This window comes from Rhinatrema bivittatum, chromosome 10 (assembly GCF_901001135.1).
Source record: "Rhinatrema bivittatum chromosome 10, aRhiBiv1.1, whole genome shotgun sequence".
Classification (NCBI taxonomy): domain Eukaryota; kingdom Metazoa; phylum Chordata; class Amphibia; order Gymnophiona; family Rhinatrematidae; genus Rhinatrema; species Rhinatrema bivittatum.
Genome location: NC_042624.1, coordinates 5,770,913 through 5,793,424, shown reverse-complemented (window position 1 = coordinate 5,793,424; position 22,512 = coordinate 5,770,913). Strand labels below are relative to the sequence as shown.

General features: G+C 42.5%; 1 long non-coding RNA gene across 1 annotated transcript in view; it reads left to right on the top strand.

Moving 5' to 3' along the window:
* Positions 1 to 614: 614 nt before the first annotated feature.
* LOC115100459 overlaps positions 615 to 22,512 on the top strand; it is an 86,081-nt gene continuing 64,183 nt past the window's right edge. The window contains exon 1 of the long non-coding RNA XR_003859074.1: positions 615 to 714. This is a non-coding gene — a long non-coding RNA (uncharacterized LOC115100459). The remainder of the gene's footprint in view (positions 715 to 22,512) is intronic.

Genomic DNA, 22,512 nt, shown 5'->3' with positions numbered 1-22,512 from the left:
CCTCCCTCTCTCTCTCTCTTACACACACACAGGCTCCTTCTCTCTAGTGCGCATTCACACCCCCTCACTATCTCTCTCTCACACACAACCTCATACAGACTTCTTCTGTCTCTCTTGTACACACACTTCCCCTCAGACAGGGTCCCTTGCTCTCTCTCGCTCTCTCTCTCTCTCTCTCCACACACACACACTTCCCCTCATACAGGTCATCTTTCTGCCAGTGGCACCTATGGACCAGGCTAGCTAAGGCTGTGGTGTTGATTCTGTTCAAGACACCATGAAATCACAATAAATCACAGGCTTCTATAACAGAGGATGTTTCAGGAAGAACCACAATAATGCAGAATAAATATCTTTATTTGAGTTTACAGCTGCTGGAGAGCGCTGCCAGTTCATTTTCATTGGTGTTTTCAGAGCATGTTTTGAGATCACTGCTGAATTGCCATAGCTATGAGTGAATCTCTAGCATTATTGAATGGCAGAGCCCAGAGGGAGCAAGCAGTGGAGATGTCATAATACATTGTGACATCACCGCTGACCTATCACAACCATGTGTATATCTGAATCATCACCTCATGAGAGAGCCTATATAGGGTTAAGCTATTGTGCTGTACCCAGCTGTCCTTACTGAGCTAGAAGGTTGACTTGTTGTCGAAAAGACTGATTATGTTTCAGATCCTTTTAATAGAATTAAAGATGGCATCTGCTAATGAGGTAGGCACATTTTAGGAAATCTGGAGGGCGGTGATTTCACACTGGAGGGAGGGCAAGGGGTGGAAAGTGCCTCAACTTAAAAATGGTTTGTCACCCCAATTCTGGTGGACTGCTGGCTGCAGCCAGGCATGTTTTCTTGGAGCCAGTGGTTGAGCTTGACCTGGGGTTACTTCTGCACAGACTAGTGTTGTTGCTGCAGTTGTCCACCTGTCAGACCCCTCCTCCAGCCCAGGGCAGGTAGGGTATTCATTCCTACTGCTGTGGCTCATAGAAAAGATCAGAGGACCAAGTGGAGGAACAAGGATGTTGATCTGGAGGATGAGATGAGTTTGGTAGGATCCCTTGGGGGCAGTAGGGAGCTGGCTCTGGGGGTTGTATATGGTAGGAGGCAGCTTATATCTACCTTGGCATTTCCCTTCTGGCATGATGCCCTGAGTAGACACCCAGATTGCCTGCCCATTCTGACAGCCCATACTTTGGGGGATGTGAATGGGGTGAGGGGCTCTTGGCAATGTGTTTAGAGGGGGGTGTCAGGGATGTGTATGAAGAAGCTAGCTCTCAGGAATGTATGGGAGTGGGAGTTGAGAATATATATGAAAGAGAGGGGAGATCTAGGAAATATACCTGGGGTCTCTGAAAGATGCATATTGGAGAAAGGTGGTGGCTCTGTGGATGTGAATGTGGGTGTTCTGGGGAATGTGCACAGGGGTGCCACAGGATGATATGTATAGATGAGAGGGGGCCTCTGAGGGAATGCATATAGGATCTCTGGGGGAGGATATGAATGGACGTTGGGTGGCTGTAGCTCTGGGGAATATTAAATATTGGAGAGGACACAGCTCTCTGGGAAATGCATGGCAGAGGAGGACTGAGGGAAGGGAGAGAGCTCTGCTGGATGTATATAGGAGAAGGAAATTGAAGAATTTGCATAGGGTGTGATGTGAATGGGGACTCTGTAGGCCTGGATTTCTGCACAAGCTTTTAGGATGAGCCTGACTTCAGTGCCGGGAAAAATCATGGAAACTGTTATAAGAATAAACTCACAGAACATTTAGAAAGTCATGGTTTAATGGGACACAGCCAGCATGGATTTACCCAAGAGAAGTCTTGCCTCATAAAGGTCCTACATTTTTTAAAGGGGTTAATAAACATGTGGACAAAGGTGAACCGGTAGATGTGGTGTATTTGGATTTTCAGAAGACTTTCGAGAAAGTCCCTCATGAGATACTTCTATGAAAACTAAAAAATAATGTAATAGGAGTCTATATCCTTTTGTGGATTGCAAACTGGTTAAAAGACAGGAAACAGAGAGTAGGAATAAATGGTCTGTTTTCACGGTGGAAAAAGGTACAGTGGAGTGCCTCAGGGATCTGTACTAGGACCTGTACTTTTTAATATATTATATATGATCTGGAAAGGGGTTTGACAAGTGAGGTGCTTAAATTTGTGAATTACACAAAATTATGCAGAGTAATTAAATCTCAAGCAGATTGTGATAAATTGCAGGAGGACCTTGTGAGACTGGAAGATTGTGCATCCAAATGACAGATTAAATGTAATGTGGACAAGTGTAAAGTGATGCATATAGGGAAAAATAACCCTTGCTGTGGTTACACAATGTTAGGTTCCACATTAGGGTTACCACCCAGGAAACAGATCCAGGCGTCATATTGGATAATACATTGAAATTGTCGGCTCAGTGTGCTGTGGTGGTCAAAAAAGCAAACAGAATATTAGGAATTATTAGGAAGGGAATGACGAATAAAATGGTGGATGTCATAATGCCTCTGTATCGCTCCATGGTGAGTCTGCACCTTGAATAATGTGCAGTTGTGGTCACCGCATCTCAAAAAAAGATATAGTTACACTGGAGAAAATACAGAAAATGACAATAGGATGGAATGGCTCCCCTATGAGGAAAGGCTAAAGTGGTTAGGGCTGTTCAGCTTGGAGACGAGATGACTGAGGGGGAATATGATAGAGGTCTACAAAATCATGAAAGGACCTGAGTGACATGAAAGGACATGTAAATTGGTTATTTACTCTTCCAGTTAATACAAGGACTAGGGAAACTTCATGAAGTGACTAGGGACACTTCATGAAGTTAGAAAGTTGCCCATATATAACAAATCAAAGAAAATTAAGCTCTGGAATTCATTGCCAGAGGGTGTGGTTATGGAAGTTAGTGTAATTGGGTTTAAAAAAAGGTTTGGATAAGTTCCTAGAGCAGAATTCCATAAATTGCTATTATTTAATAAGGATTAGTAGCTTGGGATCTATTCATTTATTGTTTGGGTACTTGCCAGGTACTTGTGACTTGGATTGACTACTGTTGGCACAGGATACTGGGCTTGATGGACCTTTAGTCTGACCCAGTATGACATATCTTATGTTCTTATGACTGTAAATAATTTTGGTTGTATGGACTCTCCAGTTATCTTGTAGCTTACAGAGGCCTCTCTCCTGAGTCTTTGCTTTTTAAAAAAGCTAGCATGCCTAATAATCTTGTCCCTAAGGATTGCCTTCAGTGTTTCCCATAGCAGGAATGTATTATAGTCAGCTGAAGAGTAAGTAGATTTGAATTCCTCTACGGAAGTTCTAATCACATCCTGGAACTTTAGCTTGCCTGATAGTGATACATTAAACCTTCAATTTAACTCCCTCCGGTGCCGTTGGTCCTGTCATAAGGGGCAAAGCACTTGGCAATGGTCAGTGAAAAGATTTGATAGGACCTGAAGGAGGGGAAATGTCCCACTAAGAACAGAAAAAAGTCAATGCAACTATAAGAGTTGTGGGAAGTGGAAAAACATTTATAGTCTCTCTCTGTTGGGTATTGTTGCTTCCAGACATCTCAGAGACTTAGGGATCTCATTAAAAGTAGTAATCCCTCTCTCTGAGTGGTGCCACCCTTGGTGTTCAGTGATTTATCTCATTTAGGATCCAGCTATGTATTCCAGTCTCTCCCTGCAGTAATGTCAGACTGGGTAAATTTAGATATTTGCTTTGCTTGTACTCTATAGAATTGGTTTTGCTCTTTGTTGGGACCATTAACATTGACGAGCACTAATCGACTTCCATACAAGAAACATTCTAGTAGCAACGCTTTCTCCTCAGGGTTGGCCTGCATATTGTGTATGATTAAAGGAAGATATTTGTGTAATAAGATACATATTCCTCTGCTTTTGGAACTATATGAAGCAAATCCAATTTGCCCAACACAATCTCCTTCGAGATTATGCTCAGTAACTGTCAGACACAAATAAATCAATACCCAAAAAATAGCATGAAAAGATGAACCATACAGAAAGTAAAAGATTCTGCTATGTGAAAGAGCTTATATCAAATATATTTATATATATGTACAGTGACCGTCATATAGCACCACTTGCTGCTTGCGGCTTTTGAAAGTCAAACCCTATGAAGTGCTGCAGCTTTTTAATCACAGGTCACTTGTACTTGTTCATGGATTTTCCATATAGGAGTTATGTACTTAAAATTCATGGATTATCCATACAGGAGCCATCAAATGCACTTATCTGAGTAACCATCCACAATGCAACGATGTCTCTTGTAGTGCACAGTCTGTCCGACACTGCAATGTTTTGAAGTTAACTACTCCTTCTTCAGGGTGACTCAGAGATTAATAAGTGGTGGATTAATCTGTGCAACAAACTGAGAAAATGTTTATAATATTTTTAACGGCTTGTATTGCAGTATGCACAGTTGTTTGAACCCATTAGCAAACTGGCCGCATTTTCAAAATCAAGTAAGTGTTCTCTCCACGTCTATGCCATATTTAATTTACAAGCGTTATTGCATCTTAAAGGGCATTTTCTCATTTTGTTGCACAGATTAATCCACCACTGTTCAAGCTTCAGTTCTTTCACCACATTTCTCTAATATACCTCCTCCCACCAAGCCTCAAGCACTTCTTCAGTGACCCCCAGCCTCAGTCATCTTTCACTCTGTCAGCATCCTTAATTTCACCGTGTGTGAGTGCATGTGTGTTTGTGTATGTCTTTGTGTGTATCTTTGTGTTTGTATATATCTGCATGTGTATTTTACATGCTTGTTTGTGTGTGTTCATTTTTTATGTTTAACAATTTTTATTGCATTAAGCACACATCAACTAGAAACATACCACATGCCGGACACAGGCACTCTTCAGTGTCCAACATGTTACAAAGAAACAACAGGATGCAATCCACTGGTATTTCGATACAAAAAAAAAACCCACCATTAGCTATCCCCTTCCCCCCTTACCTCCCTCCCCCCGCCCCTTCCCAAACTATATGAGCTGAGTACCCCGCAAAGCAAAGCCAGTATCTTCGCAACCTGCAGTCCATGTCCATCAGGTTATAAAAGTCAAACCTGTAAAATGTCAATCTTTTAATCGTTGAGAATCAAACTCCTCACTCTGTGTGGCAAAGCCTGAAGGTAAGGATCCCAGATCTGGAGAAAGCTGCGACGATGACGCGGGGACTGTCGCGCTGTCAGCCACTCCATTTGCATCAAACGGTGCCAGTGATTCCTCCAGGCCCAAAAAGAGGGCGCCACCGCTTCCTTCCACTGCAAAAGAAGCACCTTTTTCCCAACAAAACATGCCTTCATGAATAACATGCGATGGCCCGCTGAACGTATACGTAATGGGGGAATGCATTCGAAGAGTATGTGTGGGGAAACTAGGGATGTGCAGAGGGACGCCATACATTGCATTCGGGATTCGTATTCGTCGGGGGGCAGATACGTTGCATTTGGCAAGGGGCCCCCCCCGATAAGTACATGCATTAATTCTTATTTGTTTCCCGGCTAAAATTGAATTAAGTACAACCCCCCACCCTCCTGACCCCCCCCCCCCAAGACCTTAACAAAACTAGGTTGCTCTTTCCCCTCAGCTGCCCTCAGCTCGTGGAACAACCTCACCCTTGACATAGCCAACAAACTATGTCCTCTCATCACTCGCAAGCAACACCCTACTCCCTCAAACAAAAAACCATGGTACACCGCAGAATTGCACCAAATGAAACATAACCTCAGACTGAAAGAGAGAATCTGGCTTAAAGACCCAACCCAGCAGCACGCCACCTCTTACAAATCCTCCTTACACACCTACCACATCTCTATTCAAAAAACCAAACATGACCACTACGCCACCAAAATACACAATTACATGTACAACCACAAAGCCCTTTTCTCATATGTTGCTTCCCTCACCAAATCTACCCCCCTACCATCACTGACAATGAAGCCAAGCCAACACAAAATATGAGGAACTCCCCCTCTTTTTCCATAACAAAATAACAAACATCCTCCTCAGATTCACCCTCATACCCCCCCCCCCCCATGTCTCCTAACTACCTCACCACTCCCAGCACCACACTAGACTCTATTGACCTCACATCCTCCAAGGAAATCAAGTCTATCCTCAAAAAAATCAAGCCAGCTTCACACCCCTCTGATACTATCCCCACTAAAACCCTTCTAACCATTCCCAACACCATGGCCAAACCCCTAGCAGACATCATTAACTCCTCCCTCTCCACTGGTACAGTCCCTGATTCCTTAAAACACGCAGTTGTCAAACCCCTGATTAAAAAACCCTCTCTAGACCCCAAAGATCCGGCCAACTACTGACCCGTTTCAAATCTCCCCCTCATCGCCAAAATCATGGAAAAGGTGGTGAACTCCCAACTCATGGACTACCTTGAAGGCAACAACATCCTTCACCCCTCTCAATTTGCCTTTCGCAGGAACTTGAGCACTGAAACACTACTACTCTCCCTCACTGACACCCTCCTCACGGACCTGGAACAAGGTCATTGCTTCTTCATTGCCTTCCTTGACATATCCGCAGCCTTCGACACGATTAGCCACAACCTGCTCATCTCCCGTCTAATCGACATTGGCATCTCCGGCACAGCTCTCCTCTGGTTCAAATCCTACCTGGCTAACAGACACTTCTCAGTCAAACTAGGCAACTCAGAATCCACACACTTTGCCCTCACACAAGGAGTCCCCCAAGGCTCCTCCCTCTCCTCCACCCTATTTAACATTTACCTCCTGCCACTCTGTCTCATTACTATCTGAACTCGGCCTCAAATTCTACCTCTATGCAGATGATGTTCAAATCATCATACCAATACAAGAATCCTTATCCACCACACTAAAATATTGGGAGAAATGCCTCACATCCATCAATTCCCTACTCACCAATTTACACCTTGCCCTTAATTCCTCAAAAACTGAACTCCTCCTCATCCACAACCACCATCTCACAAACTCCCATCTCCCAATGACTCTGCTGCCAGAACCTTCACCTCACAACTTCCAGTAAAAAACCTAGGTGTTCTAATTGATCCACACCTAAACCTAAAAAAACACATGAACTCCGTCCTGAAAGAAGGTTTCTATAAGCTCGTCTTAAAAAAGCTCAAATCCCTACTCCATATTCACGACCTCAAAACAGTCATCCAAGCCACCCTAGTCATTTTGCATTAAAATCGCAAAAGGAAGTCATGTTTAATTTTGTATCATGTAGACTTTGTGTCAACTTCTGTTTACTTAGAGATTCATTGGCACGTACAATTTGTCCAGGGATATCTAAACCATGGGACACATCTGTGTAGTAATTGTGGGTGTTGAGGGTAAGAGATTATACACATGCTATATAGGCTAATTTAAGATATGCTAAAGTCATTTTTAAAAGGCAAGTGCCTTGTTACCTGATAGGAAACGCGGAATAGTGTTTTAAAAATCATATATTATATGAGCATCTTTAGGAAGTGTTAAAAAATAAAGGAAGGTTGATAAATAAAATGTGCATTGGGTGGCAGGGATTATGAGATGTTTTGCACTATAGCTTTCCCATTTTTCCAGCATTGAAAAGGTTTAAACCTGCCAGCATCACTCCCATTGGAAGTACTGGGATGTTATGTGGCTGTGGCAGTGTTATGGCCCAGATTCAGACCAGTCTCAAGCAGAAGTAAAATGATCTTGGTTCAAGGGCTGCTGGTGGTAAACAAAAGGTATACATTTCAGTAGATGCTTGGGGAAGATTGGTGGGTAGCATAGAACTGGAAACTAATGGAGTCTGTGATGACGTCTAGTTGGGTATACTTTAAATCTCTTTCACAGAATCTAGAAAATGTTATTTATTGTCTTGCCAAATATCTCCAATATACCACCTTTAAACAAAGCTGTTATTAAAGGTTTTCTAATGTTCACCTTCCAGAGATCAAAAAGATAGAGATGAATTAACCCCCAAAGCAGTGTACGATAATTTACAAAAGATGAGATTTCATCATTCAAAAAGCAAACATATCCAATGCATTCTATATTAAAATAATCAACATTGCAGCTGTATAGAGAACAAAAATACAAAGGCCAAGATCCCTCCCTGAGAAAAGCACTTTATAAGTACCGAATATTACTCAACCAGGTTCTGGAACCTCACCTAGCAGATCTGGGTATCAGGACATCCATAAAAAATATTCAATATATTAGCAAACATTTTGTCTAAGAAGCATGTTCATTTCTATATTGTGATTATCCAGAAAACTACACCAGGTTGGAGCCCCTATTAAACATTATTGAGAACCATTTATTATTAATAACAGCTTCCTGTATGACAGTAAGTTCTGCTGCACAACCTTGACCAGAGAATTGCAAAAGAGGTTACCATCCAACAGGCAGTCCCAAACCCAATGGCTGCCTTATCAACAACGCTGGAGAAGCAATCCCTGGCTTAGAAATTCATGCTGTGGCAACTTCTAGGAAGAAGAGGCAAGTTCTTTCCCTAGGGATTCACTATGCTTGTGTACAGGATTGTAAGATATGAACAAAATGATTCCTGGGAATTGACCTCTGGTCACAGAGATGAATAAGCCCCAATATGGCCTAGCCCTATATATCTGTTCTGCATTAAAAAAAACCTCATAGACCGAACATCTTTGTAGACATGACTGTTTACTCAAATCACAAATTTACCATAAGAGAGGCTCGTTAGTTGCAGTTTACCCTACAAAAATACAATTCTCAAACAAGAATATTATCATAGAAGTTTCATCAGTAAAAGTGTGTCAGAAGGAACTATGAGAAAGAAATCAAGAAATAACTGTTCCTAAGAGGGAAGATAAACCATTGTAACTAAAGAAATGCGGCTCGTAAGATTAACAATTTCTTGTTTTTCTTCAGATTTTGAAACATTTCTCTTTGCTTCAGTTAAATAGCTTTGCATAACACTTTTTTACTAAAACACTCGACATAGCAATTGCCAGCATTCGAGGTATTGTATGCAGAATGCCATTCTTGACAGCTTTAAGAAGGGTGACAGCGTACAACATGACATTTCCTGATGAAACCAAATACTTGTGCAGCAGGAAAAAAACATTTGAGAGCTATTTGATTGTAAAAGTAAATTTTACAAAATACTGAAGTACTCAGTCGGTGTTTAAATGACTTTGAAACTACTGCAAGGTTTTCATTCTTGACTGCCTGTAAATTTGCTGCCATAAGTTAGAGACGAGCATGGAAACACATTTTCAGTTTGGTTCATTCATTTGGTTTGATTGGCTTCAATGTTTTGCTCATTGTGTTCATTTCTTGGCCAAAATAATTATTTGGGGATTTTTTTTTTTTATGTGTCATTTGGTCATTTATTTTCCATTAAAATCAAAGAGGGACAGAGCACATTCTATTTTAACAATTCAATTAGATTTCTAGACATGTTTAGTGAGACTTGCAGGCAAACAGCAATTACATCTAGACACCGAGAATGGAGCAAAGTGGCACCAAGAGTGGAATAAATAGTCCACATCACTGTGACAGTGCAATGCAGCCCAAACAAAGGCATCAACATCCCAAAGTACTGTGAGAAGACTAAAGCAGCCCCAGAAATGGCATGAATCTGCCTGTGCACCCAAAGAGGAGCAAAGGGCACAAACTACAGTTACATGACCAGCACAAGGTACTGGGAGAAGGACAGAGGGCACCAACAACCGTAGCATGAATGCCACAAAGCACCATAAGAGGGAGCAAGCAGCATCAAAAGGGGCAGGAACAGACTAAAGTAACAATAAACCATTAAAGCAGCACAAATAGCAGCATAAACATCCCATGAGAGGGGGAAAGCAGTGTCCACGTTAGCAAGAACACCCTAAGACTCCAAATGAGGGGACCTTACCTTCTGTGTTGGGCTCCGGTTCAGGTGGGCACCGGGTTCCGGTCTCGATTCTGGGCGGCTGCCGCGTGGCGCTGGCGGGCCGGTGGGATACATCTTTGGCGGCATCTCCATGAGGGAGACGCCTTCGCCTCGCTGAATTAGCCCCTCCTCCCGGGTGCATGCGCGCACGAAAGGCTGGGAGTTAAAGGGCCTTTCCTGCCTTGGGCACCCCGCCTCCCTTTCTGATGTCAGATGCCCCGCCTCCCTTTCTGAAGTCACCAGCAAATACTTAAGGCTGGCATCTGCCTCAGCTTACTGCCTTGCAACAAGTTTGCTGATCGTTACAGCGTGCCTCTGGAGTTCCTGCTTGTAATTGTTCCAGTTGCCTGCTTCAGTTCCAGTCCTGGTTCATGTCCGCCTTCGGTGCCAGCCTTGGTCCTGTTCCAGACTTGCCTGCCTTGACCTCAGATCTTCTCATCGGATTCTCCTCTCGCCTAAGTCCCAGCGGCCCGGCTCCTACAGACTCTTCCCGGGGGAGCGCGGGCTTCCAAGGTGAAGATCCTTCTCTTCAATCTGTCCAGTATCTGCCTCTTGGCCTGTTCCACTGGTCCGGAGACTATTTCCATCTTCTCCATCAGGCGAGCCTAAAGCAGTTTAGTGGAAAGGAATAGGATGAGTGAGGTTACCAAATTTGTGGATGATACAAAATTATTCAGAGTAATTAAATCACAAGCAGATTGAGATACATTACAGGGGGAACTTGCAAGACTGGAAGATTGGGCATCCAAATAACAGATGAAATTTAATGTGGACAAGTGCAAGTGTTGCTGTAGTTACACAATGTTAAGTTCCATATTAAGAGCTACCACCCAGGAAAAGGATCTAGGCATCATAGTGGATAATACTTTAAAATCGTCAGCTCAGTGTGCTACAGCAGTCAAAAAAGCAAACAGAATATTAAGAATTATTAGAAAGGGAATGGTTAATAAAACGGAAAATGTCATAATGCCTCTATATCGCTCCATGGTGAGACTGCACCTTGAATACTGTGTACAATTCTGGTCGCCGTATCTCAAAAAAGATATAGTTGTGATGGAGAAGGTATAGAGAAGGGCAACCAAAATGATAAAGGGGATGGAACAGCTCCCCTATGAGGAAAGGCTGAAGAGGTTAGGGCTGTTCAGCTTGGAGAAGAGACAGCTGAGGGGGAATATGATAGAGGTCTTTAAGATCATGAGAGGTCTTCAATGGTTATTTACACTTTCGAATAATAGAAGGACTAGGGGTCATTCCATGAAGTTAGCAAGTAGCACATTTAAGACTAATCAGAGAAAATTATTTTTCACTCAACGCACAATAAAGCTCTGGAATGTGTTGCCAGAGGATGTGGTTAGTGCAGTTAGTGTAGCTGGGTTCAAAAATGGTTTGGATAAGTTCTTGGAGGAGAAGTCCATTAATGGCTATTAATCAAATTTACTTAGGGAATAGCCACTGCTGTGCTATTAATTGCATCAGTAGCATGGGGTCTTCTTAGTGTTTGGGTAATTAATTGCCAGGTTCTTGTGGCCTGGTTTGGCCTCTGTTGGAAACAGGATGCTGGGCTTGATGGACCCTTGGTCTGACCCAGCATGGCAATTTCTTATGTTCTTATGTTCTTGGTGAGGTCTTACCTGGATTATTGTGTTCAATTCTGGAGACCATATCTTAAGAGGGACAAAGACAGGAAGGAGGTGGTCCAGAGAAGGGCGACCAAAATGGTGGAGTTCTCCATCAAATGACTTATGAGGAGAGGATGAAGAACCTAAATATGTATACCCTGGAAAAGAGGACAAGCAGGGGAGATATGATACAGACCTTCAGATACCTGAAAGGTTTTTTATGATGCACAATCAACAAACCTTCTCTGTTTGAAAGAAATGAAACTCCAGTGAGGAAGACTCAGAACCAATGTCAGGAAATATTTCTTCATGGAGAGGGTGGTGGATGCTTGGAATGCCCTTCCGGAGCAGGTGGTGAAGGCAAAAATGGTGAAAGATTTCAAAGGGGCATGGGATAAACACTGTGGATCCCTAAACACTAAAGGACGGAAATGAAGAACAAAGTGCATGGGGGTAACTTGCTGGAGTGGCGGTTGCTACCCTTAACAAATAAGCCTTCATACTGTTGATGCAACTCATTATTGCTCTCTGCTTTAACGGTAGGGGGAAAAGAAAAAAAGGGGAATCAGATTCAGACAACAACCAACAAGGACACTACATTTTAAGGTCTGGGAAAACAAATAAGCATGGGGGTAACTTGCTGATGCGGCTGTTACTTCCCTTAACCAATAAGCCTGATAGTGTTGATGCTACCATAAGCTTGCTGGGCAGACTGGATGGATCGTTTGGTCCTTTTCTGCCATCATTTTTATGTTTCTATGTAAGAGCAACCAAGGGCATTAAAAGAAGGGAAAAGTCAGTAACAACATTGGAAGGCAGAGCTCAAAGCACCAAAGGTCCAGCAAAGCAGAACCAACAGTGGCATAAGCACCCCAAGGCACCATGAGAAGAGGAAAGCAGGACCAACAGTGGCAGGAACATCCTGAGTCACTATTAGAGGGTCAAAGCAACACAAACTTCATCGTGTCTTAGCTTATATATTGTGTGCTGATTGTTCATGATTGTCTTTGTTTTTTCTGGTGCTGTTGCTGAGATTGCAAACATATTTGGTTTCTGTCTTGATTTTATGCCTGAACAAAACAAAACACAAAGTCCCCTGGTCTACAAATCGCACAAAAACTACAAAAAAAATAAAATAAAATCATAAACAAATCCTGGTTATATGTAAAAGATATTTCATATAAGTGAAAAAGTTACCTTTAGATAACCAACCTCCACACTTCCCTCATCAATATTGATATACTGTATGTGAATAAATCTGTTTTTTGTCATCTTTGGAGTGGACTGGAAGTGGGCAAAGGCCCTATCACATCACCGCGCATACTTTCGAAGATCCCCTCCGTGTGTGTGAGTCGTAGGCCGGCTGCACATGTGAGCACAGATGTTAAAATCCACTGCGCATGTGCGCATGGATATCGTATTTTTTAACATGCGTGCACCAGCCACACCTGCTATAAAAGGATCACGTCCGTGTGCGCGCGCTGGGAACTGCGCGCACATGAACGAGCGTGAGCGGCTTTGAAAATCGACCCTCTGTTGTGCTGCAGCTCTACATGGGGCAAGCTCTGCATGAGCTGGGAGGAAAGGCACAGGAGAGGGCCAGGACACCCCTTCAACTCCAAAAAAAAGGAAAACTAAAAATAGACCTTTGTTTTATTTTACTGTAGAATGCAAAGAACAAGGATGGTAACAACATTATTCTTTATTATTTCTACACATTCTATAGCAGGTCCTTCTGCTTATGTCTATTTCCTACATAGAAGATTTTTGATTTATGGTTATTTTCATTTCCCGCGGCAAGATCCTGAGGTGAATTACCTTTCAGCATTTCTTTCCAGAAACTTCTTTCAATAGGTCTGAATCTTAATCATAAAGCACTGACTGCTGCTGTTTAGCAAACCCTGCGGTATGTTTAAGATACAATTAAGGTGTTAGCAGGAATTTGAGAGTGTGGATCTTATTAGTGCATCTATTTTAATAACGAGTGAATGGATCTTGTTATCTTCTGATGCTGGGCTCTTAATGGGTGCCGTATCCACAAGAGATTTCAGGTCATGTTTGGGAGATGAGATCCGTATAACATGTTGTATTGTGTACTTTCTAATACAAATCCCCCTGCCTTGGGGTATCAGTGCCAAGGAATATATTTACTGTTTTTTTCAATATGCAACTTTTTTTTTCTCTGCTTCTGCTGAAATACATTTAGAAATTCAATAAAAAGAACTCCAATGTAATATGAATAAAAAAATAAAACTAGTATGTTGCAGAAATGATAAGCTTTTCAAAAGACTCTGTTTTGACTTCTCTCTCCAGTTTAGAACTTTAAAACTTGCTTGTTGGGTTTTTTTTTTTTTAATATAGTTCCATTATTCTTTGAACTTGAAACGCCATCTGAAATGAGAAAATTATGCACAAGGATGACTATGGGTCTTCAAATAGATGTTTACAAGCTTTTCAAGGTTGCTTCTAATTGAATTTCAGGATGCCATGCCATCTGTGTAGTGAGTAAAGCAGAGGAAACATTTGATTCCAGGCTCTGATAATTAACAAAAGACCCTGAATTCAATTAGGTCAGCATAGAAGCCGTATTCTGAAAAACATCCTCTATCTGTCTGCAAGGTTTATCTGCTAAAGAGATATACAACCAGGATCTGTGGAGAGTGGTGTAATATTCAAGTGAAGAAGCGTTCCACATGGGGATTGCTTATCAGGCAAGAAATAATCTTCTAATAGAAATGCCAAGGGAATACCAATGTGCTGCCTGAGCTCATTCAGCCAATGAGAGTCCAGCAATATGCTTGCTTTTCTTTCACACCATATGTGCAATGTGGGGAACCCCGGTCGTCCACTAGATGGCCCTAGATCCCTGTGATAGGAATTTACAGCTAGACGGAGATGCCATCCTATCAGCACCTCCCCCTGAGGATGACTGAGATGGTTGGTCCCCTTTCTTAGAAGGCTAAGGGAGAGTAAGTTGTGGTCATTTTGAGTTAGCTCTTGAAGAGTAAGGAGCTGTGTTATTTCCCTTTACTAAATGAGGCCCATTCCCCTAAATTGGTGAAGCAATTTGGTTAAAGGAAATCCCTGCCAGGCACTGTCTTCCTGTGAGCAGAGGAGAGACCTTATTTAGATTTGGATCCTTTTTCAAGTTTTCTGACTGGATGTGATTACTGGAGCTCAAGGTGATGGCTGTCCCCTGGGTCTGGAGGCCCGGGCACTGAAGAACTGTGAGCTTCATCCTATGGAAAAAGGGGCTGCAGTGACAGTGATCATTCCAGAGGAGATTGTTGGCAGTCAGAAAGTTTTTTCATCCTGTTGGTTGGTGAGTTTCTTTGCCACCCCTTCTCAGTTGGTGTTGAGGTTGTAATAGCTCAGTCCTGAATATCCTAACATCAGAAAATGTCCATTGATTTGGACTATTTATGATTGTGCCATTCAACGCCGATTCCATTAATAAATATGCCCCTGCAACTATGCTTTTTATCTGCCATTGAGAGGTCAAAGACATCAGGCCACTGGTAGGGGAATCAAACTGGGTGGAAGAGGAGAAAAACCTTGGACTCAGGTAGGATTTTTCTATACTGAAGAGGATCTCCTCAATGGTAGGATTTCCCCTAGTCATTGGGACACGAGTGCCCTCCATACTCTAGGGGTACGTGCAGGGTACCTGAGCTCTGAACACTTACAAAAGATACCCACAGACAGTTGTAACATCACACAGTTTGGATTGATCAGACAGTGAGTTATAGTTTGGAAGAATCTGTAAAGTTTTCAGTTGAAACCCAGTATTGTGTATCGCTTGCTTTTCCCAGCCTTACTGCAATGTTATCCACCAGATTGAATTACAGGAAACATCCACAAACTTAAGAGAACAGTATACCACTGCCTGGGACAGGACGGTCTGCCTTCACCCCAATAGAAAACAGCCTTCTCCTTGGGAACTGCAGGAAGGGAAGAGGATAATGAAGACAGCACCAGAAACCGAATATTCTTTTGAGTGCCCCTGAGATTTATCAAACACATGGAAAGGCAAGCTGGGGCTTTCAGTTCTAGGATCATACTAGTGCTTGTGCTGGAGTGCGGAGAGGAAACAGGTTTCAGCAAAGACCATATTTAAACTTCATAGAAATCCTGACAGTCCCAAAAGAGGTGAGAATAATCAGCATAACCTTAGTTTCCATAAGTTCTCATTCTTCCTAGGCTAGTAAGCCTATAGCATAAGTTCATCTAGGAGTCAGCATTGTATGTGCTGGGGAAGTTGAAGTGCATACTTCTTTCTCTTTCATCTCAGTAAAACTCTGATCTGTGTGTTTGTTTCTAACAACAATAATGTAAAGCTCATTGCGTTATTTATGTGTTCTAAGTTGATATTGTTTGTAGTTTGTAGTTTTTACTCTATAATAGATTAATCGTTTGATATTTTCCTTGATATGTTCCTTGTAAATCGCCATCCTGGCGATAGTTATCTCTGTTACCTGTGAACCGGAGTGATATGTATTGTATACAGGAACTTCCGGTATATAAAAACTAAAAATAAATAAATAAATAAATAAATAAGAGAGATGTAGGATCAGATCATCTGTAGAGTGTATATGTAGCATCCTGACCAGCCTTTCATAATAATGCTTTCTTTACTGACTTAGGGGTCTATATAAAACACTCATGAAAGCTGATTGGTTAACAAGTGACCTGACAACATTTTTAACACCAATGTACAACAAACTATTTATTTGCATAGCGTGCATGAATTGAAAACAGCCATATAAGCACATGGTCTATATACAACATTTTTATAGCACATTTTGAAAGCCCTTCATGCCAAAACCCAGAACCGGGACATACGCACACAAGCTGTGCCGGTGCATGCTCGAGTGGATTTTATAAGCTGCCCTTGGCTGCGCGCATCTCTCACAGTGAGCACAAGTTCAAAGATTCTAAAAAGGGGTGGGGAGTGGGTGTGGTCTGGGTGGGGAATGGGCACGATTGGGGAAGGCCAAGAGATGTGCGCATAAACACTTACATGCCCAGGCGCTCAAAGGGGTCCCCTGCTGCATAACTTTACTACTGCTATGGATGGCTTGTAGGTAATAAAAAAAACAAAAAACTAGTCTAGTCAGTGGGGTTTTAAGGGTCAGAGATAACCAAGAGGAAGGGTGGCTATTCAATTAGGGTGGTTTGGAAGTCCTATCCTTTAACTGAGTGAATAGGAAACGAACTGGAAAAATGGCGAATGGTGTTAGCACGCGTCCCTTATAAAATTCTCCCACTTACGCAGTAGAAGCAGCATTTGTGCACACATGCGCATGCCCGCTTAAAATGATGCTATTATATCGCTTGTGCGTATATACTTGTGAATGTTATAAAACGGAAGCATATGTGTGCCTGTTTAAAAGTTTCCTGCTCTGTGTTTAACACTCACCGGCCCAGCCCAGAGGAACACCACCCTCTCATCCAGTGCATGTAGCATCATTCCATTGCAACAGAAGCCCCAGGATCTCCTTCGGCCTTGCAACCTCTCCATCCCCTTGCACAGTATTCCTGTCCTTCTCTCTATCCTCCTTCTTCAGTAACAGCTTTGGGACAGCAGTGTCTCTTTCAGCCGCAGTGCGTTCCACCACTTTGTCTCTCTAACCCCCCCCCCCCCCCAACTTCTGCCTTGTGTCTTCTTCTTTCTCTCCCTCCACTACCCCCCTAACTCACAACACCATCCTGCAGCTCAGATCCCCAGCATACTTTTTGCTTTCTCTCTGCAATGTCGAGCATCTGCATCTCTGTCCCCAATTCTAGCACAGTATCCTCCCTCTCTTTTCCTTACCTCTTGCACAATACTCAGTGCAAGATCTTTGGCTGGCCTATATGACTTCAACTTTTGGCACCCCTACCCCCTTAACAGTACTGTTGATAATATATTGACCCCCCCCAAACACTGTTGCTGCATCCCGACCGCCCTCTTCCCCACTGCTTATGCTGGTTCTCTACATTGACTGACTCTCTTTCCCCTTCTCTAAACGAGATGGGCAAGCCTAAAGAAACGAGAAAATATGCTGAAGAAGAAGTGAATAGCACAGCAGACTTTTGATTGTGCAAGTACAAAGGGCAAAAGGGTAGTGGCAATTCCACATAATTTATTTATTTACTTATTTTTAAAAATTTTAGACTGCATTACCTACAATTGTGTTTTGCAAGAAAACATTCATAAGAAAAAAATTAAATTATATCAAATAAAATAATATTAAGATACATTCAGATGAATCATTTGTTAGGCTGATAAAGAAATAATTATTAGTAAAATAAAATAAATAAATTCAAATTAAGCATAAGAACATACAGTGGCACTCACTAGATTTTGAATGATAACCTCTGAGAAATGAGTCTAACAAAATAAGCAAAGTATGTACTGAATAGAAAAGTCTTTCAATCTTTTTTAAAGGTCTTAAAACATGTTGAGTAGCAGGCAGACTGTTCCATAAGGTAGAGCCCACCACAGTGAACAGCCTTTCTCGCAATTTCAGTAAGGCCTAGCATGGCACACTGAGGGAATGTCTCATCAAGATGAACCAAAATAGCGCAAATTCATTTGCGTTCTGTAGATTTTCAGTTAAGAACTAATACGGCATGGTGTATCATGATTTAGATATTTGTGAATCAAGCTAATTGTTTTGAAAACAATTGGATCTTGAATGGGTAACTAATTCTAAGCATATAGAGATAGATTTTCAAAGGGTTTTATGCGTAAGATACATGCACAACCCCCGAAAACCTACCCCTGCCTCCCTCCCTGTGCGCGCCGAGCCTCTCTTGCCTAGGCTTGGTGGCGCGCACAAGCCCTGGGATGCGTGTATGTCCCGGGGCTTCGAAAAATGGGCGGGGGCAGGGGCGGGGCCGCAGTTCAGGGGCGAGGCCGAGTGCCCCGACACAGCGGCCTGTGTCTGGCCTGGCCAGCCAGCTCGCACAAGTTACGCCAGCCTCTGGCAGGCGTAACTTTCTCAACAAAGGTAGAGGGGATTTAGTTAGTGCTGGGGGGGTGAGTTAGGTAGGGGAAGAGAGGGGAAGGTGGGGGGGAGGCGGAAAAAAAGTTCCCTCCGAGGCCGCTCTGATTTCGGAGCGGCCTCGGAGGGAACGGAGGCAGGTTGCTCGGCTCGGCGCTCACAGGTTGTACAATTGTGCACCCCCCTGCACACGCCGACCCTGGATTTTAAAACATGCACGTGGCAGTGCGCATATATTATAAAATTGGGAGTAGATTTGTTCGTGCCAGGTTGCACAAACAAATCTACGCCTGCACATATGTTTTAAAATCTGTCCCAATATATTAGAAAAATATGCTCAGAATAAGTGGTACTGGTAATGATGTGAACAGCTGAATTCTGGATGACTTGAAGCATGCGCAAAGCTGAGGTAAGCAAACCTAAGTAAATGCCATTGCAGTAATCAAGGTGAGATAAAACAAGATCGTGTAGCATGGTACCAAAAGTGTTTATTTTCAAGAAACAGCTTCAGTCTTCTTAACATATAAAGTTTGAAAAATGCATAGAAACATAGAAATGACATAGAAAAAGACCAAATGGTCCATCAAGTCTGCCCAGTAAGCTTTTTAAGGTAGAACTGCCACTCCTTGAAGGTTACTCCCATATTTCTCTTAAGAGGGGAGTAACTGTCACTCTGTGCAGTTATCCCCAAGCTTTATGGTTCCCTTAAAAATTGCAGCTAGCTACAGTTTTTATTGGATAATAAGCTTTCTTGAAAATTCAGGCAGTGCTGTTTGAAGTGCTTTGCTTATGGACTTGGCAGTAGAAGCAGTCCTGTGCTTTTTCCCTTCTGTCTGCGTATCAGAACCCAGACCTTAAAAGTCAGGTACTCTTGGTTGTTTTCTGCATCCTATTTCTCCTTTCCCCTGCCGCTGAAGTGGGGAGCAATGTTACAGTTGCGTTTGAGTCATCAATGGTTTAAAATCCTATCTATCGGACAGGTTTTACTAGGTACAAGTTAAGAATAAGAGCTCAGATAAGATAACCCTGAATATAGGAGTACCACAGGGCTCGGCGCTATCAGCAACCTTGTTTAACATTTACCTTGTTTAACATTCACCTTGTTTAACATTCACCTATTTCCTATACACCGATGACGTACAGATCTTTCTTCCCATCAGAACATAAGAACATAAGAAAATGCCATACTGGGTCAGACCAAGGGTCCATCAAGCCCAGCATCCTGTTTCCAACAGTGGCCAATCCAGGCCATAAGAACCTGGCAAGTACCCAAAAACTAAGTCTATTCCATGTAACCATTGCTAATGGCAGTGGCTATTCTCTAAGTGAACTTAATAGCAGGTAATGGACTTCTCCTCCAAGAACTTATCCAATCCTTTTTTAAACACAGCTATACTAACTGCACGAACCACATTCTCTGGCAACAAATTCCAGAGTTTAATTGTACGTTGAGTAAAAAAGAACTTTCTCCGATTAGTTTTAAATGTGCCCTATGCTAACTTCATGGAGTGTCCCCTAGTTCTTCTACTATCCGAAAGAGTAAATAACCGATTCACATCTACCAGTTCTAGACCTCTCATGATTTTAAACATCTCTATCATATCCCCCCTCAGTCGTCTCTTCTCCAAGCTGAAAAGTCCTAACCTCTTTAGTCTTTCCTCATAGGGGAGTTGTTCCATTCCCCTTATCATTTTGGTAGCCCTTCTCTGTACCTTCTCCATCGCAATTATATCTTTTTTGAGATGCGGCGACCAGAATTGTACACAGTATTCAAGGTGCGGTCTCACCATGGAGCGATACAGAGGCATTATGACATTTTCCGTTTTATTCATCATTCCTTTTCTAATAATTCCCAACATTCTGTTTGCTTTTTTGACTGCCGCAGCACACTGAACCGACGATTTCAATGTGTTATCCACTATGACACCTAGATCTCTTTCTTGGGTTGTAGCACCTAATATGGAACCCAACATCGTGTAATTATAGCATGGGTTATTTTTCCCTATATGCATCACCTTGCACTTATCCACATTAAATTTCATCTGCCATTTGGATGCCCAATTTTCCAGTCTCACAAGGTCTTCCTGCAATTTATCACAATCTGCTTGTGATTTAACTACTCTGCACAATTTTGTGTCATCTGCAAATTTGATTATCTCACTCGTTATCAGAGATAACATCAATAATACTCTAAACCGATGGGAATCCTACCTGACAGATAAAACATCCATCCTCACCCAAATGGCCCTAACGCTCCAACAAAGTAAGACGGAAATTCTTCACCTCTCCAGAAAAATGTCAACACCCAATACTGACCCCACAACACCATCCAAATACAATATACTCACGACAGTTAGAGACCTCGGAGTCACCTTGGACAAGGAACTAAACTTTAAATATCATATCAAGACACTGATAAAAGAAGGATTCTACAAACTACAAATTCTTAAGAAACTCCAGTAGGGGTGTGCATTCGTTTTGAACTAAAATGTAAAACGCAACTTATTTTTGTTTTTTAACTTAAAAAAGTGATGAGGCGAAAACGATCGGATTTCCAACTTATTCAACATAGCTATGTTGAATACGTTGAAAATCGCGATTGTTGATCCTAAATAAAAATTTAAACCCCTCACCCTCCTTAATCCCTCCCCCAAGACTTACCAAAACTCCCTGGTAGTCCAGCAGGGAGTCAGGACGCCATTTCTGAACTCCTTTGCGAGGAGCATGTGACGTCGGCGTCACGTCGGAGTGATGCGGCGTCACGTGATTCCCCGCGCGTTCGCTCCGTGACTCTCGTTGCACCCAAAAGGAACTTTTGGCCAGCTTGGGGGGGCCTCCTGACCCGTTGCACCTAAAAGGAACTTTGCACCCAAAAGTTCCTTTTGGGTGCAACGAGGGTCCCGGAGTGAACGCGCGGGGAATCACGTGACACCGACATCACGTGCTCCTCGCAAAGGAGTTCAGAAATGGCGTCCTGACTCCCTGCTGGACCTCCAGGGAGTTTTGGTAAGTCTTGGGGGGGGGGGGATTAAGGAGGGTGAGGGGTTTAAATTTTTATTTGCACGTATGGACATAGACTCATCTTATGGAATTCTCCATATGTCCATATTGACCGAAATTGACCCCCCCTTTCGACTTATGGACTTATGAACATAAACTTTTGCTCTGCACATCCCTAAACTCCAGTCCCTATTTCACCCCCCGGACTACCGGACAGTACTGCAATCCCTCCTCTTTGCCAAGATAGATTATTGTAACACCCTCCTAGCAGGCATTCCCGCAGCCACCCTCAAGCCCCTCCAGCTTCTTCAAAATGCAGCAGCACGATCACTAACAAATAACAAAAAAATGGATCACATTATGTCCATACCCATACTCAAACAACTCCACTGGCTGCCCGTCCCTTTCAGATCTCAATACAAAATCCTCATGCTCATACACAAAGCAATCCATAATGATAAAGCTAGTTGGCTACAGGGACCTCTGTCCCCCTGCAACCCCACCAGGAATCTCCGCTCAACCAACACAGGCTTATTCACATCTCCCTCCATTAAGGAAGTGCATTGAGTCTCCACAAGAGAACGCACTGCATCTATAGCAGGCCCTCACCTCTGGAACAACCTCCCACCCTCTCTCAGAGCTGACCCCTTGACGCTTTCCTTCTGAAAGAATCTCAACACCTGGCTCTTTCGGAAAGCATTCCCTCCAGATAAATAATTTCTGCTACCCTCTCCCTGGCTTTGCCAGTTCCCTTCTCTGCCACTGTACATAGTAAGTTAAATCAGAACATATTACTGTTAAAAAAGTTAGTTTGTAAAGCAAGTTATATGTATCTAGTTAATATGTTATACTGTATCATGTCATTATAAGGCTTGTCTTAGACATCATGTTGTATGTAAACCGGTGTGATATGTTATATCGAATATCGGTATAGAAAAATAAATAAATAAATACATTTAAATGTTGCCATTATGTTATTTACTACAAGGAC